Here is a 15,047-nt window from a genome sequence, read left to right on the forward strand (position 1 = left end):
GAGTTTCAACGTCCGATGCGTTTGCGACGGCATACGATATTAAATCGTCTTTCCTAGGGGCGTTTTGGCCAAAGATTGATCTATCTTCGTGCGTTTGCGATTTACGGTTGCAGAAGTCATGATTTGCCTTAACTTGTGCTCTGCAAGGAAGCATAGCCGCGACTATTTTTGACATCCCCAGATAGCCACGGTACTGCCTGCATGGCGTTGAGCCATGGGGTCCCCATGATCAAGTTGTAGATAGCAGGATGATCGACTACCGCGAACTCGATGATTTTCGTGATCTCCTTGGCCATGACCGGCAACTGGATTGATCCAAGAGTCGTTGATACTTCGCCTGAAAAACCCGTGAGCGGTTTCGGCGTCGGAATTACTTCGCCGAGTTCGATGCTCATTCGATTGAGAGTGTCGCGGAAGATTACGTTGACTGTGCTTCCCGTGTCGACGAGTACCCTTCCAACTTCTAATTCTCGTATGACGAGATCTATGATGAGCGGATCGCAGTGAGGTTGATCGATGCCGCCAGCTTCCTCCTTTGTGAAGGTGATCGAGCAATTTTGGCCATCTCGAGGAGGAGACCATGTGGGCCAGTTTGCGCTTGACTCTGCCTTCCGCTGGTAAGCCTTGATGGCCGAAACAGTATCGTTGCAGTATTGCGATCCCCCGATGATCATGTTGACTCTGCGACGATTGTTATCATTCCCCTTGTCGTCCGGCCTCCTGCCGCGTTTATCCCTAGGTTGGTTTCGTTGAGGAGATTTTTCTGCGGGCGGATTTCTGTCCGTTTTTGGAGGGCGATCGGAATCGAGGATGAGATCTTTAACGCTGGTTACTTCTTAGAGCTCTCCAGCGAGTAGCTTCGCGGCCAGCCTTGCTCCCATGATGATATCACTCAAATTACCCTAAAGAGTGTTACTCTCATCAAAAGAGGTTCAGATGTAGTACTTAGGGATCGAATCCACAGAGACTCTAGGATTACTCAACAGACTTAAATAATTAGAAATGAAGATAGACTAAAAGGTTTTAATAGTTTTAAAAGCAGTAAATGATAAATCGGAAACAATATTGAAACGATAGATTGAATTGAAGTGGTTTCAAGAATGTGAAAGCAGCTAGATTCAGGTAAATCTCAGGTATGAAATGTATGCACTTAGTTTAGACTAAAGGGTTTGATAGTTTTTGGACTAAACAATGATTTGACCGGATAGGTTATCTTCGCTAGATATCAGATCTCAACTGTCGTATTTTAATCTCGAGAGAGTGTCGATCGATGTGACTTGATGTACATCGACCGATACACCTTTGTAACGATCGACCGACAGAACGATAGTTGCGTCGATCGATGGTTATTCTGGCGAGCTTTGCGAACGGGTTTAACTTGTTCTCTAACCTTCTTAGACCAACTGTCGTTGCGCCTGAGTTAGTTAGATCACGCAAGTGGGTTCAGACATTGAGGGGAAACGGTTAGTTAGACTCAATTAATCCTAAGATCTAAAATGAAGGTGATCAATCTCAATTTTAGCATTAAGTTCACAAGCAATGAAAGAACAATCAAAACACCTTTTTAATAGTCATATTAGCAGTACATAATTTCAACCATGGTGAGAAACCTAAATCTAACAATTGGTTTACTCAAACATATTCATGAGAGACAAAGCCATGATGGCATGAAATAAACTCAAATGAAGCATATAACACAAATAGATAGAGTATTAGAAATAAAAGAGTTCAAGATCTTCTCTGTTTTGCAGTCTCAGATCTATCTCTCCAATCCTAAGCTCTTCTAATGGTAGCCAAAATGCTCCTTCTCCAAATTAGGTCTTTTTGCAAGTGTCTCCTAAAATGATACAAAACCCTAGTACATATAGCCTATCAGGCGGCTAGGGACTTAAGTTGCAAATAATAGATCTTCTGGGAAATGAAATCTTTTAATTCGCGATCACACTCGTGTGACTGGGCATCGATTGATGCACATGTATGTTTGTCGATCGATAGTAAGTGATTATGATCGACCGATGTTGCTCTTCAAGCATCGACGATTTTCCTTGCGTAAAAGCATTCCAAAATGTCCCAAAAGTATCATTTCCTTCCATCACGTGAATAAACCTGTAATTGCTTTGAAAAGACTCTAAAACATGATTAATACATCTTAAAACTTTTATATACCATGTATAAAAACGGGTGAAAATCATGGTATATCAACTCCCCCAGACTTATCCTTTGACTTGTCCTCAAGTCAAACCAGCGGACAGTCTCTCTGGAAGAGGGTTGAAAACATCAGGGACTCACGGATTTGAAACATTGAAATTATCACCTCTATAATATTGCATTCCACATCTAAAAGTTCCTTCTTACAGAAATACATTATGCAATATCCTAGCTTAGCAACCATAGTCATCTAGCCAACAATCTTAACTAATCTTATCATCAATCTCCTCAACCAACCTCATTTCTCAATGTAAAAAGTGTAAGCTTCCTATGTACCGTTGGAGCCATCATTGATGTGCGGCAAGGGAAGATTGATCTCCATCTGAGGGACATATTTATGCAGTTCGAGATGGAAGAGCTGATGAAGAAGCCGATGTTGGATGGACAGACCTTCGAGGTGGATGAAGGGATTGATCCGCTGCAGCCTCGCGAAGGGATGATCGAGGAGATTCTTACAGAAGATCCACTCGAGCTTGCACTAGTAAGAGCTGAGGCCGAGCAGAGTGTCGTGAACATTGACGCAGATGGGTATGCTAAGATGCTTGACTCCGCAAGGAGTATGGGAAGAATGGTGGCGAGTCTAAGTCTGGGGGAAGAGAGCAACCAGGACGAGAACACTCCACTTGGAGCGACCCCTTTACCGAACTCGCCTGTTCCGCCGAACCTACCTGATGATCCCTGGAGCGAGTTGAAGGCTCCCAAGGTTGAGCTAAAACCCCTTCCCAAGGGGCACAGGTATGCTTTCTTGGGTCCGAATTCCACTTACCCTGTCATTATGAACGCTGAACTCAAAAATGTGAAAACTGCATTGCTTTTGTGTGAGCTTAGGAAGTATCGTAAGGCATTAGGATATTCACTAGCTAACATATTTGGCATCTCGCCTGATTTATGCATGCATAGAATACACCTAGAAGATGAATCAATGACTTCTGTTGAACATCAGAGAAGGTGAAACCTGAATCTAAAAGATGTTGTTAAGAAAGAGTAATGAAACTTCTTGAAGCGGGTGTGATCTATGTCATATCTGATAGTAAGTGGGTTAGCCCTGTTCATGTAGTACCTAAGAAAGGTGGGATCACTGTTATCACAAATGAAAAGAATGAATTGATGATCCCTACTAGAACATCAAACCAGGATGAATCGCGATGTAAGAAGCTTGATTTTGATACATAGAAATAGGTTTTGTAAAAATTAAAATTACGATGACTTAAAAAAAAAAATCATTTTATTATAATAAGATTTTTCGTATTGAAGAAATTATTTTAAAATTCGTTTTATTTTACTTTTCTTTTGTCATCATTTGTTTTATTTTAATAATAATTTTAAAAATCATTTTATTATAATAAGATTGTTTTTTGGTTTGTTTTGACCTTTTTAGTTAGGATTTGAATAAATGAAAATTAACATTATGCGAGTGGAAATATTTTAAAAAGGAAAAAATATGATTTTCTTACAATTATCTTTTATTTTATTATTATGATAGTTGGAAAATAGGAAAATCAGTGTTAAATATTTTTTTTAACACATGTCACAGTCTTATTATATAATTGTCATGTGTCGCGGTCATGTTAATTAGTAAATTTGAAGAACCAAGCTTTATATAGATGTTTTGTAAGGATTTTTTTTAATTTAACTTATATTTAAAAGTAACAGAGGAAACAACCACTACAAGAAAACATCAAGGATTCTGAGGGAAAAAATCGTCGGAATTTCGTCGGAATATCGTTATTCCGACGCAATTCAGACGAAACACGTCGTCAGAAATAATTCCTCGGAATTTCTTTTTTCCTCTGAAATCCCTCGGAATTTTCCGACGGAATTCCGAGGAAATAAATTTCCGAGGATCCCTTGTTTGTCGGAAAAGTCCTCGGAATATACCGAGGTAGAACTTCGTCGGGATAATTCCTCGGAAGTTCATCGATCGATGCGTGTTTGGACATATATACATCGATCGATAGGAGTATACCGACGGACTTTTTCCTCGGTTTATTCCGAGGAACTGTTCCCTCGGTATATTCCGAGGGATCCGTTCCTCGGAATTTTCCGAGGGAGTTGTCCCTCGGAAAATTCTGAGGGAAATGTCCCTCGCTATATTTTTTAAAAAAAACGGATCGATCGATGCGTTTTTGTTCAAAAACGCATCGATCGATGTAGTGAAAAATATAATTAATTTCCTCGAAATGTAAAAAATATTAATTTTTTTGAAAAAATAAAATTTCTGAAATTTAAATTCGAAAATATGAAATTAAAAGTAAAATTGAAATCATACTAATTAATATTCAAAGTTTCACAAATAAAAATAAAACATTCCGAGATTGGGGAAAAAAAACTACGGGTCTGGCACGTCCGGGAACACCTCGTTCGGGTACATCCTCTGCATCATCTCCATCATTTGCTGGTTCAGCCTCCTCTGTGCCTCATAGCCCGCCTGTTGAGCCGCCATCTGGGTCTCCAACAAAGATATTCGATCATCTTTGTCCTTCAACTGAGCCGTAAGTACTTCTGGATCAACAAAGGGCGGTGGTGCAGAAGAAGGAGGAACCGACCGGGTGCGACGACCCAAACTGAACAAACGTCCCTTCTTCTTTGGAACCGACTGAATAGAAAAAAGCCAAATTTAGAAATTTAAACCAAGAAATAAATGAATTGAACTTAAAAAAAAAAGAACTTACGGATTCAACGATTTCGTTGATTCGAAACCGGGACAAGTTGGTCGAAGCCGTCGAAGCGTCATCCTCGGTTTGAAGCTGAGACACTTCGTCTACCACCTGAGTTTGGACCAGGTCGACCACGTCCCTCACAAGACCGTCATCAATCTGGCCGGTCTTCTTGTTGGTATACGCCCTCCTCATTAGGGCGAGATCATCGACCGGCTCACCATCATTTTCTTCCGCCTTGAAAAAAACATAAAATTAAAGAAACATTAGAAATTAGAAGAAATGCACAATAAATTTAAATTCTGAAACTCAAATAATTGAAGAAAAAGCGGTTGAACTTACCATGCGATCTCCGAGAGTGGCAATAGATTGAGCACCCAAGTTATGCTTGTAGATGCCCTTCCCTTTACGGTCGCTCCTGCGGTTGGTGGAGTTGGTGGAAGAAGTTTCTTTCGTCTCCTCCTTATCCCAATGCGCACACAACTCCTTCCAGACCGTATCGTTCATCGACTTTGGGACCTTTTAATTAAAAAAAAAAGAAAAAGTTTAATAAATTAAAAAATAGTTTAATAAATTAAAAAATTGTTTAATAAATTAAATTGAACCTTATTGATTTCCCACTTCTTCTTCCACTCGTGGATCTGCTTCCCATAGTTGTCCATTACTTTATGGACGAAGTGGTGATAGATAAAGAGCGTCTCATCGGAATTCCAGTTGAACTCTTGCTGAAAAAAAAACACAATTAGTAGAAAATTTATATTAAAGATTAAAAATATAAGTAAAAAATTAGAATACTTACCGCAAACTGACGAAACCACAGAACCTGCTTGTCGGTTGGGAAGTGAGTGAAAGTCGGATGTCCACTGTCGAGGGCCGAGTACATCATACGGTTGATCCATGCGCTGATCCCGTTCCCGGATCGGTTGAACCTTATTAAAAGAACAAACGGTTAATAATGAATCCAAATTTAAAGAAAAAAAAATGTTTAATTACCATGTTTGACCCCGTCCATGTGGATACGGAGTGAGATACGGAAGATGGTCACGACCGGGCTGTTGAACCAACTCCGCAACCCTCATCACTCCCGGAGGACCCGGAGGAACAGGAGCGGATGCAGCAGCGGGAGCGAGAGGAGCATGAGCGGGTGCAGCAGAGGAAGATGTATGGTTGGAGCTGTGGGGCGAAGGGGAATCCTGAAAATGGCTGGAATCCCGAGACTGGCTCCCCGTACCACCACGACCACGACGCTGTCGAGGCCGGGTCTGATCATCATGAGACCTGTAAATTAAAAAAATATATTTAATAAATACAGAAATATATAAATTAATTTTTTTTATTAAAAAAATCTCAAAAAATTTGTAAGCTCCTGCTCAGTAAGTCGACGGTCCTTTGGTTTTCCGCTAAGTCGTCCAACGTCTGTGAAAATGTCTGGAACCGTAACATGATATGTTGCCCGTTCGCCTCTATCATCATGCCGAGCAGGTCTTCTGTTTTTGGTCTGAACTTCTGCTGGAAAGTAGTACTCGGCAAAGTTTGAAGTTTCTTCATTGATCATCTGTGCGACTATAGAACCTTCCACCCTACTTAAATTTTTCACCATCTTCTTCAAATGGAACATATACCGCTCATACAGATACATCCATCTATACTGCACAGGACTACCAAGTTCCAATTCTCTTGCCAGGTGAATAACAAGATGCTCCATAACATCAAAAAATGAGGGAGGAAATATCTTCTCAAGGTTGCACTGAATCACGGCTATGTTAGTCTTCAAATTTTCAATACCTTCAAGAGTCACTGATCTCGTGCATAAATCGCGGAAGAAACCACTTATCCCTGCAATTGCTTCATGAACATTTCGTGGTAATATTTCCTTGAAGGCGAACGGAAGGAGGCGCTGCATCATTACATGGCAATCGTGGCTTTTCAAGCCAGTAAACTTTCCTTCCTTTCTGTCGATACAGTTACGCAAATTTGATGCGTAACCGTCTGGAAATTCCACATCGTTTGAAATCCAATCAAAGAACGCATCTTTTCCCGCTGCATCAAGTCGGTATATGGGAAAAGGAGCCCTACCATTCTCATCAACATGAAGTTCTGAACGAGCACATATATCGACTAAATCCAGTCTTGACTTCAAATTATCCTTTGTTTTACCTTGAACATTAAGGATCGTGTTCATGAGATTGTCAAAAAAGTTCTTCTCAATATGCATGACATCTAAATTATGCCTTAGCAGATGATCCTCCCAGTATGGCAGATCCCAGAAAATACTTTTTTTGTGCCAGTTATGTAGTTCTCCAACAGCATCTACCGGAAAACGCTCATGTCCACCGACTTCTGGCGTCCTTTCTGCACCAAAATCTCTTAGTTGTATCTTCAAATCTTTCCCACAAATTTCTGGAGGTGGACTGTCAAACACCCTCTTGTTCTTCGTAAACAAATTCCTACTCCTACGATATGGATGATCAGGTGGTAGGAATCTCCTGTGACAGTCAAACCAACACGTTTTCCTTCCGTGCTTTAGTTGGAAAGCATCAGTGTTATCTTGACAATATGGACATGATAGCCTTCCATGCGTTGTCCATCCAGACAACATACCATATGCTGGAAAATCACTTATTGTCCACATTAGTACTGCCCGCATTTGAAAGTTTTCTTTACACGAAACATCGTATGTTTCAGCACCTTGAGCCCATAGTTGTTGCAACTCATATATTAGTGGCTGAAGAAACACATCAAGTGATCTCTTAGGATGCTCTGGTCCGGGAACGAGAATCGAGAGAAACAAAAACTCTCGTCGCAAGCACAAGTTTGGGGGGAGGTTGTATGGTGTAAGAATGACGGGCCATAGAGAATACTGTCTTCCACTCTTGCCAAACGGACTGAAACCATCAGTACATAATCCAAGGTAGACATTTCTTCTCTCATACGCAAAGTCGGGATACTTTGATTGGAAATGCTTCCACGCTTTTGCATCTGAAGGATGTCTGATCTCACCATCTGTTGAGTGCTCCGCATGCCATCTCATTGGTTGCGCTGTGCGTTCAGACAGATACAACCTCTGCAACCTTTCCGTCAAAGGTAAATACCACATCCTTTTATATGGCACTGGAACTCTTCCAATTGTATCTTTATAACGAGGCTTTCCACAAAATTTGCATGTAACCCGCTGTTCATCCACCCTCCAATAAATCATGCAGTTGTCGCTGCATACATCTATTACCTGATACGATAAACCAAGACCAGCTACGAGTTTCTGAACCTCGTAGTATGAACCAGGAGCTACATTATCCTCGGGTAGAATACCTTTTACAAAATCAGCAATCGCATCCACACAGTCTTCAGCCAAATTATAATCTGTTTTAATGCCCATCAATCTTGTAGCAGATGATAAAGCTGAATGACCATCTCTGCAACCTTCGTACAATGGTTGCTTTCCAGCATCCAACATATCATAAAATCTCCTAGCTTCTGCATTGAGTAAATCTTCCCCTCTAAAATGATCATTTACCATCTGCTCAGTACCTACACCATAATCTACATCCGTTCTAATTGGTTCTTCTAATCTAACCGCCGGCTGAGGTTCACTAGTATTACCATGTTCATAATCAGTTTCCCCATGATGATACCAAATTTTGTAACTTCGTGTAAACCCACTCAAATATAGATGAGTCCAAACATCCCACTCTTTAATAACCTTTCTATTTTTACAATTAGAGCAAGGATATCTTAACATACCTGTTTTTGCTTCCGGTTGTCGGTGAACTAACCCCATGAATTCAGTTATACCTCGTTGGTATTCTTCCGTAAGCAATCTCGTGTTCGGATCCAAATGAGGTCGATCGATCCAAGAACGAAAATAATTAGAAGAAGACATATTTTTTATGAATCAAATTCGTGTGTAAATAGAGTAAGAGGGAGGATGAAGATATGAAGTGAATGAAGAGGAAGAGGAGTGCTTGTATTTATAGTTTAAATCCTGCCGATATACCGAGGAAATTCCGACGGAATTCCGACGGACAAAACTAGTTCGTCGGAATTTCCTCGGAATTTTGTAAAATCCCCCAACGGCTCTCCAACGGCTATAATATTTCCTCGGAATTCATCGGTTTTTTCCGAGGAACAGAGTTTTCCTCGGAATTTCCTCGGAATATTCCGACGGACTGTAGTTTCCTCGGAATTCCGTCGGTATATTCCGAGGAAATTCCGAGGCAACCCAATTTTGTGTTTCCTCGGAATTTCCTCGGAAATTCCTCGGTATATTCCGAGGATTTCATTTTCCGTCGGAATGTCCGTCAGAATATCGCTGTTTTCTTGTAGTGAACAAACCTGCTTGCTCATACAACTCAGCACCTCTCCAGTCAGCATTCCATCTAGTAAGCGTGAGTTTTGTCCTGTGAGCAAAATGAATAACGAAAGATGCTTAGAAGGATGTCAAAAAACAAAACAACACTATTTTGAAAGCAAAGACATACTCCGGATCAAACTATAACACTGCATACTCATCATCAATTTCTAAAGCCAAGACATTTTGCATTTCATATGACTAAAAGATGTATTTTTCATTTCATAAACTAGCAACTCTCCTTGATTCTATAAAAAATAAAGAGGTATTCTTAAACATAAAGCAATCTCAGCTTAATCTGTTCCTAAGCAACAGTTTACGAGATCCTAGATTCACCCTTCACAACAAAAACTTCGATCGAATCATAAGAATAGATCGCGACAAGTTTCTCGATCACTGTTACGTAATAAAGGAAATATGATCTTACTAGATCCAGACTGTATGAAAATCCACCAGCGTTTGCCTCTTGATCTCCTTCTCTCTCGCGTTGTTATTGCTCGCGTCGGTGAAATTGAAGTGGAAACAACAGTTCTGGTTATCTCGTCGCCGTCGTCATTGATCTAGTCTCCGTCGTCGTGTTGCCGTCGCCACGTTGTCGTCGCCGTCGAAGCTTTCTCTCTCGAGAAAAAAAGATTGGAAATTAGATTAGACTAGTATTAACCCCATGCTACGCATGAGAATATTTTTTCTTACAAATACAATATAAAATATATTGTTATTAAGTATAAATGAATAGTTTAAGTATAGATGGATAGTTGCGAACACATGAAAAATGAGAAGCACAATGATTTTCCAAACTTTAGATTTTTTCAACCATTCTATAAAATTATATATATATCAAGAAAGATTTCAAAAGACCAGAAAAAATATCAAATTGCTCACCATATATATTGAAGGAAATTTCCAATCTACCATATTGATGTAAAACCTATTTCACAGTAGAAAAACAGTTCAGCAATATGATCTTTTGTAAACAATGTAAAAGCGTTTACCTTTTATCAAAACCTCTTCTTCTGATTGTTCCTTCGTTTTGTTTGTAGTTTAGGCTTTTCTTTTTCTTAATTATCCGTTGGCCCAAAAATGCTTCATTTTTGTTAAAGCCTAGTTTGTCTTTTTTCCTTCTTCCCTCTTCCCTCTTCCCTCTTCCCTCTTCGTTTCTGTTTTTGTTGTATGCAAAAGCAAGGTAAATAGTTTACAAATGATTAGCCATATAAATAACAGAGATCTGTAAAACACCAATTATGTATATAAATGAGTTGTACGTATTATTACCTTAGTTGCTGACCGAGTTTTGAAACAGTACAATCAAGTGCCATATTCAACTTGTATGTACAACAAATTTTGGCATCAGTAGAAGATCTGAACAGAGAGAAAAATGAAAAAGATGAAGCTATGGAGGATGACAAAGAGAGATGAAAAAGAGATAACTGTAGATCAAAGAGAGAGTAAAAGAATAAGAGATTGAAAGATATATAGGAGATTAGCAGTTTCAAATCGTGATTCTTTTTAACGTGGTGGTGAAATGCGAGAAATTTTAGGGATTTAGTTATTTGGAAATTCATCAAATTTGTAAAAGTTTTTTTTTTAAAAAAAATTTAAATTTTTTTTTGCTAGATGTCAAATTCTGATTTGCCAAATGACTTGTGTTTTATTATATAAAGAATTTGTGAGAGGGTTATTTTTGTCATTTACTCTTTAATGAAAATGATATTTGTGAAAATATCCTTATGATTGATGGTAAAAGTTAAAAATGGTACCAAACAAAGTGCAGTTGTGAAATTTCCCCCAATTACAATCTAATCTTTTTTTATTTCTTACATTTATCTTTTCTTCATGATATTAAGAAATGAAAATTTGTATTAAATAAATTATTTGTACAAATCTGTTTTGAAATAGGTTTTGAAAAAATTAAAATTACGATGAGTTTTTAAAAAAAAAATCATTTTATTATAATAAGATTTTTCTTATTGAAGAAATTATTTTAAAATTCATTTTATTTTACTTTTTTTGTCATCATTCTTTTTATTTTAATAATAATTTTAAAAATTATTTTATTATAATAAGATTTTTTTTGGTTTGTTTTGACCTTTTTAGTTAGGATTTGAATAAAGGAAAATTAACATTATGAGAGTGGAAATATTTTAAAAAGGAAAAAAAAATATGATTTTCTTACAATTATCTTTTATTTTATTATTATGAGAGTTGGAAAATAGGAAAATCAGTGTTAAATATTTTTTTTTAACACATGTCACAGTCTTATTATATAATTGTCATGTATCGCGATCATGTTAATTAGTAAATTTGAAGAACCAGATGTTTTGTAAGGAATTTTTTTAATTTAACTTATATTTAAAGTAAATTTTATTAAATATTGTAGATTTTTTTATTTTCTTACTAATATTTAATATAGATTTGATATATATTAAATTAATTTGTATAAAACTAATAAAAATGATATAAAATTGTATAATTATCAAAAATTTAGCCTAAACAATATTTATAAAATTAATAGATATATAAGAAACTAATGATCTTACGATTAGATATTTATTTATTTTTTAAATTGTAAAATATTTTGTAAGATTTAATAATACAAATTGTATAATTATAAAAAAAAAATTCAAAATTTGAAATGTTATATATGAATGTATTTATTTTACAGATGATGTATGGGCTATTAACATATTTAAGAAAAGTTTACCAAAAAGAAATATCAATATTAAAAGTAATATATGAATTATTACCATATTCTAATAAGTTTGGAAAAAAATATAAGACAATATTAAATGAAATTATCAATGTTATATTTCATTTCAGTAGTCATGTCATATTTGTTTTGTGAAATTGATTATAGAGAACATATGCGGGAAAATCAATTTGTAAAATATAGTCTAGGGGGATTGGAAACGAAATATAAAAGATACAATTGAAGAGAAAAATAAAATATTAATTGAAAAATATGAAAACCTAAAATAAGGAAAATATTTGTAAAGAAAAAAGGAAGCACCTGTTACGAAAGTCAAAAGGAGGAGCCGTAATGTTTGAAATATAAAAAGATGTGGGGCCCGCTGCACTATTTGCACAGTAAATTTCTTTCTATATTTACGAACGTTTTCGTTCATTTGTAAACACACCTCAACCTTCTCTTCTCTCTCTAATAAACACTCTCTATAGTGTTAAAATTTCTACGGGTATAAAATTTTGCTCTTATTTAAATTACTGCGATACAATAAAATTCCAGTTCTTTTTTATAACACGTTATCAGCACGATCACTCTACGATTCGGTAAAATTTATTTGTATCATTTATACCCTGTTATAATGGTCGGTATACCGCCTCTACTATTATTTATATCATGTTATAATGGTCGGAATACCGCCTATATTATTTACTAGTAATTTAATTTATTTTTTGGTCGGCCGAGCCGCCTTATATTCTGTTTATTATTTATTGGTCGGCCGAGCCGCCTTATATTCTGTTTATTATTAATTGGTCGGCCGAGCCGCCGTATAATTTATTTATTACTCTGCATTGATCGGCTGAGCCGTCGCATGATTTGTTGTCATAACATAAATATTCTATTGTCATAATTTTTTTACTTTTATGAAATTTTATAGATTTGATTGACCGTTTAATACGATATTTTCAGACTAATTTTTGGTGCACTCGATTTAACCCCAACGGTCACAAAGAAATTTTTTCAAAAATTTCCCCTTTCTCCAACGGTTATGAACAGTAATTTTCATCTATAAATACAACTCATTTTCACTCTATTTCATCATCCAAAACATTTCATCTTCTCTCAAAAATTTCAAATCGCTCTCCTCCGATTTTTCATTTCAAGAAAGATGATTCGCGCACTTTTGTTTTTATGTGCCATTTTTATTTGTGTTTCTATTTATGGTTTATTCATTGGAGAATTTACTCCGAGTGAATTTAATATGAATATCGGTTTAATTTTCTTTACATCGCTTCTCCTTGTAATTGCTTGCATGATTAATGTAAACGGTTCCTTTTAATATGAATAATATTCTAATAATTTTTATTTATGTTCTTTAGAAATACAAATGGCAAAAATCGAGAAACTTCAGTTTCCGGCATTGGAAGTAACTGGGACAAACTACACGGCATGGGTTCCAAACATGGAGCTTCATCTAGATTCCGAGGAAATACTCGGAACAATAAAAGACGGCAATATATCAACCTCTCATGAAAAGGCTAAGGCCGTGATATTTCTGAGAAGGCATCTAGATGAAAATCTTACGCATGATTATGCGAGAACCAAAGATCCCTTAGATCTTTGGAAAGCTCTGAAGGAGAGGTTTGATAACCAAAGAAAAATTACTCTCCCCCATGCACTTGATGAGTGGAAAAATCTACGATTTCAAGATTTTGAAAAAGTGGAAACGTACAATTCCGCTATATTGAGAATAGCGGCGCAATTAGATTATTGCGGTAAGCCTGTCTCGGAAGCAGAAATGCTCGAGAAAACTTACCAAACGTTCCACAAAAATCATTATGTTCTACAAGAACAATATAGAAATTGTGGGTATACGAGGTTCTCTGAACTCGTTGTGGCGCTTATGATAGCGGAGAGAAATAATGAACTCCTCATTAAAAACCACAATGCCCGACCCACGGGAACCAAAGCATTTCCTGAGGTAAATGCAACGGATATAAAAAATCCGGAAAAAGGAAATTATTCCTATCGTGGGCGTGGTCGTGGCCGTGGTCACAATCGTGGTTTTGGTCGTGGTCGTGGTTATCGATTTAACCGCAACCATGAAAGGAGTAACAACCCAAGAGGAAGGGGATCCAACACATGGAATCGATCTGATCGGGTAAAAGGGAAAGAAACCCAAGAAAACCCTACTCATAAAAATGAGAACGTCTGTTACAGATGTGGATCGAAGGGACACTGGTCTCAAGTATGTCGAACTCCTCGGCATCTATGCCAATTGTACCAAGAATCTATTAAAGGCAAGGCAAAGGAAGTAAATCTCAATGAACACCTTGTGGGTACAACATCGACATACCTCGAATCCTCTGACTTTATGGGAGATTTCGACGAGGCCACTCATCAAAATAATTGAAGTGCTTGTACTGATCAAGCTTAATAATGCCTAGTGATGCCATAAAATATTATGTATTTCACTTTCAAAATAATGTTGTATTTCAAAATATCTAATGTATAATTATTGTGTACTTGTTATTGATGCATAATATGTTTACTTATGAAAGTTTATTTTCTTTATTGATATTAACTGTGTGTTACAGAAATGGATAAGAAAGCAAATGGAACAACAACTAAACAAATTGGTAGAGAAGTTTGCATACCAGATAGTGGCACAACGCACACTATACTGAAGGATAAGAGATATTTCTCTACTTTAAAGTCAGTAAAAATGACTATAAACACAATATCAGGTCCTACAGACCTGATCGAAGGAATTGGCAAGGCGAACTTTATGTTGCCTAATGGAACAAAGTTTTCCATAGATAATGCCTTATATTCTCCAAATTCTAAGAGAAATTTGTTGAGTTTCAAAGATATATACCGTCAAGGGTATAACACTCAGTCTGCAACTGAGAATGGAAAGAAGTATTTGTATATAACTTCTGAAAAATCAGGCAAAGGCCTTGTACTGGAAAAATTTCCAGAACTTCCTTCTGGATTGCATCACACTTATATTGATGCTATAGAATCACATCTTGTGATAAAAAGAAATCCAGAAGATGTTACATTATGGCATGATCGCCTTGGTCATCCAGGCACTACAATGATGCGAAAAATCATTGAAAGCTCACATGGTCATTCAATAAAAACCCAAGAT

This window comes from Brassica napus, chromosome C7 (assembly GCF_020379485.1).
Source record: "Brassica napus cultivar Da-Ae chromosome C7, Da-Ae, whole genome shotgun sequence".
In the NCBI taxonomy this organism is placed as follows: Eukaryota; Viridiplantae; Streptophyta; class Magnoliopsida; order Brassicales; family Brassicaceae; genus Brassica; species Brassica napus.